Here is a 6,125-nt window from a genome sequence, read left to right as displayed (position 1 = left end):
TCATGACATGATTGCAGCTCAGACATCAATGCATCTTGATCCTGCTGATCAGAGTCTTGCTGATGCAGAACTCAATCCAGTTCAGAATTACAAAATTAAACATCAAGCTTACCTGGAGTTTTTGAAACAGAAGGCAAAGGCTGCATGGCTTAAGGATGGTGATGAAAATACCCCTCTCTTCCATCAGAGTATCAAAGCTAGGAACACTCATAATCAAGTTTACAGTATCTATGGCATGGATGGGATTTGGAGAGACAATCCTGCAGATATCTCTCAAGCTTTCTTGGATTATTCTACAACCTTGTTGGGTACTACTCACACTGATAGAAGACCAGTACTTAGTCACATTGTTCAAGCTGGCCCCCTGATTACATATGCTCATAGAAATATTCTAAATGCACCATATACAACTGCTGAGGTGAAGAAGGCATTGTTCTCTATTCCTGGTAGGAAGGCACCAGGACCTGATGGGTATGGATCTTATTTTTATAAAGATGCTTGGAACATTGTTGGTGATGATGTTATCAATGTTGTGCTCGATGTTCTCCAACAAGGCAGATTGCTTAAGGAGTTAAACCATACAATCATCACTCTCATTCCTAAGACTAAGTGTCCAAAGAATGTGAGTGAATTCAGACCTATATCTTGTTGCAATACTCTGTATAAATGCATTACTAAAGTGATCTGTGGTAGATTGAGGCAAGTGCTACCAGATTTGATCATTGAGAACCAAGGGGGTTTTGTCCATGGTAGATACATAGTGCATAATATCATGGTGGTTCAGGATTTGGTAAAACAGTATGGTAGGAAGAGTGCTAAACCAAGTTGTATGATGAAGATTGATCTTCAAGAAGCATATGACACATTTGATTGGGATTTCTTGAAAGAAATGTGTAGGGGAATACAGTTAAACATAATAAATGTGCGGAACAATCCCCAAAGCCAGGAAACATGTATAAAGCACAGATTAAGCAAACTTACTTTCGAAGCGTGTTTTCCACAATAATATGTCAACGAACACGAACAAAGAACTCCACTTGTCGTTCCTCTACTTGGTTTACCGACACGTTCAGATCCGTCTTGATTATCGTAGCTTAGACAATTGATCAAGATACTTTGCCTTTTGGGATGAACACACTACGGAGGCACAGAGAGAATTAGGGTTCTCTGTTTTCTCCTAGGGTTGTGTGTAATCTGAATTGTGATTGTGTTAAGTTGGAAAATAGGTTATAAGGTTATTTACATAACCTTACTAACCGACCAAGCCAAGAGGCAAGGCCGGCTAGCAAGCCCGCAAGCCAAAACACACGGACACGCACAGCCAGTGGGCCGTGGGCTGCGCTGCTGCTGTGTCGTGGTCTCGGCCCGCATGCACGCGCATAGCTCCGCGCCACAAGGGCCTCGCTGCTGCTGCGTTGCTTTGCTTGCTCGCCTAGTCGTGTGCGCGCCCATGGGCCTCGAGTGCTTCGTGCACTCGGCTCGTGGGCCGCTCCTCGTATTCGCGATTAAATATATTTCCGATATATTATTTATCGTTTCGTATACGACGAATCACCGTCGTACGATACGATTTATTCGTCTCGCCTAGCTTACGAATATTCGCGATACGATATACAATTCCGACGCAAGGTCGTATCATATAATACGTTTCCAACTTAAATCCCGAAAAGCTATTAAATGAATTTCCGATTCATTTAATCCGGTGATCTGTTACGTGTCATTGGTGTGACCTTGTAGGTTCAGTCAAGAGTAAGTTGTGAGTTCAATATCCATTAGAACTCACTGATCGGAAGCATTGCTCCAGCTAGCTGTTCCGATCACTTGATCTCACTGAATTAATTGTTCGCAATTAATCTGAACCTTGGTATTAGACTTAATGCACCTTGGGTGAAGGACATATTTCCATCAATCTCCCACTTGTCATTCAGACAAGTGTGCATCCACATTCCTTTGTCGCTTAGTGTTACTTACTGAACATAAGGTAAGATCCAAGCCATCCTTATTAGGTCCAGAAGTGTTTCTCGGATTACAGAGTTCAACTGTCAAACTTTTGCAGAAGGTTAAGCCTAACCATTCTGAGCACGGTCATGCATTTTACAGTATCTAACTCTCCGAGAGGCCTTGTTACACAACAACACCATATCCTATCAAAGATAGGAGGACAATCCATTCTTACAATATATGAACACTCACTTTGATTCATAGTACGCCCAATAACTGCTTTTATAGCCTCCTTTTACGGTGCGACGTTTAGCTAGTATCAAAGCGAACTAATTCTACAACGAGCAGACATAATCGCTCATGTTCTGAGGAACGATTTCTAATCACCATTAATGAGAACTACCTATGATATGACTTTAATCTCTTAAAGCGTTCTCATGGTCAATCCGATACAAGATCCAATAAGTATCTATGCAAAAGATTCTGACATCCAGTCACTCTAGTTCAAGAAACAGAACTAAGTAATCTACTTGCAATCTAATCTTCATTAGTCATTGGTCGTCCACCTTTCAATGACCTGGATTAGGGATCCTTTGTGACTTCAATATTCAAGTTCATTTATGGGTGTTTCTTTGTCGAAGAATCCATCTTGACATCCCATTTGAATGATTTGAATCACATGGACTTATCATTTAATACTAAACCAAGATTAAATGAACTATGAAATATAATTTCATAAATGATAAATGTTTAAACCAAATGCTTACCAATTTGTGGGCCTCAGCTCTAACCCAAAATCAAGCATTTAATGTTTTACAGATATAGGCCTTTCACCCAATACTTAAAACATTCATGGAACTCAAACTTGATTCCATATCTGCATATGAATGTTGTGTATCATTCAATGCAGAGGTTTAGTTTATCATACTTTGCTATCCTTAGCATCTTTTCTATCGAAAGCCTTTCGATGTAAGATGAAAAGATCTTTGAATATGTTTCTAGAATGATCTAGTCTTTTGTTGCTGTTTAGAATGATAATCATATCTAAAATAGAAAATCATCCAGGTAGCAGACTTGTGATCAACCTGAGTTCATTGAAGAACTCCCACTAAAAACAATTCCCTTTCATTGCTTCTTAGGCAACAATGAATTCATTTCAATTATGTAGAATTTCAAATGATGCTTCCCTTTTGGAATGCTCCAACCAGTTCATATAGATGTGGGAGATACATATTTCAACTGAGAACTTGGAAACTAATCATTGATTCAGTTTCCCATGCATCACATATGCTTTAGAACCTATGTTACCACCTTTTAATCACGACGCCTAATTGCCCGTGTATGTTTGTGGTTTGCCTAACAACAAGATTCAACTTTTGCTTAGGAAAATGCATGTAGCATCAAAACTTTGGTTATTTTCACTTCCTCTTATCAAGTGCTCATCCTACATATCCAAATGTATTGGATGTTCTTGATACTGTTCCAATGATCTTTGATCCAGATCAATAGAGGTTGGTATAAACTCGTCACGATCCAATGTTCACGAGTTATCTTGGAGATCTATATATCACATTATACATGATTGATTGTAATGCAAAAACCATTAGCATTTTAAAATCCATCCATGTAACTTTTAGCTTCATTCTGTTTTAAGAGACACTGAATCTTGCTAAAATCTTGGCATTGCCATGTGATATAAGGTGAAGGCACCTCTTCAAGGTCCTTCATGCTTAACTCTAGTGATAACAGCCTAGCTTTATACTTAGTTAACGCATTCATAACTTAGACTTACTCATATGGGTTGAGAGTCTCTTTTGAGTCTCTCCATTGTGTTTGATTTAGTAATTACTTTTACAGAATCCAAACAACTCTTTAGATCCTATCCAATAGATCTTTAACCCAGTATGTTATAAGTTTCGCCATTGTTCTAATATTGACAAATACTTCAAATCTAACCAATTAGAATTTGAATGTCATTTTCAATAGAGAGATTTGTATCTCATATATAGAACCAATAAATTTGACTTAGCTCCCACTAAACTCCTCATCTATAAAATGATCCATATTTTCATAAAGCTATGATTGCTCAATAGCCTTTTAGACAAATATGGTCCAATTCCACTTGCATGCTTTAATCTACGAATAGATTTCTTAAGCTTGCTATTTTATCTAGCATCCAAAACTTTTACATTGTGTGATTTACACAATTCCTTTCTACAAGTCCAATTGAATAAGGTGTTTCGTTTTCCAATTGCCATATTTCCATATGCAATGATTACTAGATTTATCCAAAAAAGTTCAAGCATTCCGACTTGGTGAAAAAGATTTCAACATTATCAACACCGTGAAGTTGTTTACAATCTTTAACCACCAATCTAGCTTCTCTTTTGTATGTGTATACAATATCATCTTTGTATGTTTTGAAAACATGTTTGCAACCAATGGGAGTAAACCCTTTATGAAAATCAACCAAATCATAGATTTGATTCTTTAAGATGAAGGTATTTTGGATGAAATGGTCTCAAACCATTTTGTATGGCCTCGAACCATACTTATGTTTTTGATGGCCTCAAACCATATTTGGGAATTTTATTTCGTCGTAGCTAACCTGTAATCGTATGTTTTTGAAGCACTTTCCAAAGTCTTCATAGTTTTCATTCCTCAAGATATCTATGTATCTATCTTGGTTGAATTCTATTCCTTATACGATTTACCTAGGTATTGAACATCAAACATTTGTGTCTATAAAGACATTACTCAAGTCCTTTGAGTATAAGGATTCTCTTGAAGCACTTCTAAAGTCTTCATGAAGCTCTTCCAAAGGCTTCTAAGTACGGAGCTTTTCCAAAGACTCCTAAGTATCCTACATTTGTTTGTTGCTTGACTCGAAGTCCATTCGAGGTCATTTTTCTCCCACTTGCCTTTTTGGAAATATGGTGGTTTCCTAAAAGACATTATCTTAAGCAACAACCATAGGTTCTCAGATTTGTGGTAGAATCAATACCTTTTGTTTCTATGAGTCGCTCATAAAGAAACATATATCTATCCTTGAGTTTGGTTGATGTAAACACTAACTCCCACTGGGTTCGACAACCCTAGATATATATGTACTGAAAAGATGTAATGCACCGAAGTTCAATCCTTATGACATCTTATCCTTAGCTTTGACAACTTTGTTTAGTGTGATAGTCATTTGAGAGTATCATTTAGAACTATATAGGAAAATAGTAGTGATTATCGTTAATCGAAATAGATTCCGATATCTCCATTTGGACTTACCATGGAGCTTCGATTGTTATAATGCCATATAAACAATCTAGATAATCTTTCTTGGCTCATGCAAACATCACCTTGACCCAGCCTAGATGTTCCAAAATTCTTGCCAAGTTGATTTTATACCCTTTTGTGAATTACATTGAAGCATTTCACACATTTCACTTTGAGTAAATATAGCCATATTTTCTCAAATTCTTGTGAAATAGGTAAGTCATAAAATCCATCTTTGGCCCATGAACTTCATTGTCTAGAAACTTCTAACAATAGTCCATTTCTATGTCATGTTCAACAAGCAAGACCCACGTGTCTTAAATTAACCAACTTTCAGAAATCCATGCCATGGAACTTGAGAATGTTGACTTGTTGATATGGTCGTATGACATGGCCAAAGATATGTGGAACACAAATCAAAATGTTTGATTTGAACCTTCTGAAGTTTGAGTGTGAAGAGATTCGTTTGTTTATTAATCAATCATATGACTCAACCCTTAAATGACCATTTCATTCAAATAAACACTCAACGAATGTTTTTGTTTACTTTGAATGTGAGTCTTTCCGTTGTCCAAACAGAAATTGATTATGATGATTAATGGAACATAATACCATTAAGTTCCAGCCTTTAGAAGGACTTTAAAACAAACATGATGACCCTTACAATTAATGTAGCACAACTTTGCTTCATTTCCCACTTGTAGGTCAATAACCAGACTTAGCTCCCGGAATTTGAGTTCTTAACAAGAGTTTAGAACCTCAAGCGGTAATCTAATACCATAGGAGTTTATTTGCTAAGTCGTTTCTCTTTAACACCAACTTTTAGGTAGAAATTGAATATTGAATTCATTTCTTTTGTTCCCCTTTCCTATCCTTTCCAGCACGTTTTCTTATAGTCCTAAAGATTTTACTCTTTG

Source organism: Spinacia oleracea, chromosome 4, assembly GCF_020520425.1.
Source record: "Spinacia oleracea cultivar Varoflay chromosome 4, BTI_SOV_V1, whole genome shotgun sequence".
Classification (NCBI taxonomy): Eukaryota; Viridiplantae; Streptophyta; class Magnoliopsida; order Caryophyllales; family Amaranthaceae; genus Spinacia; species Spinacia oleracea.
The sequence above is the reverse complement of the archived record's forward strand: the minus strand, read 5'-3'. Positions refer to the sequence as shown.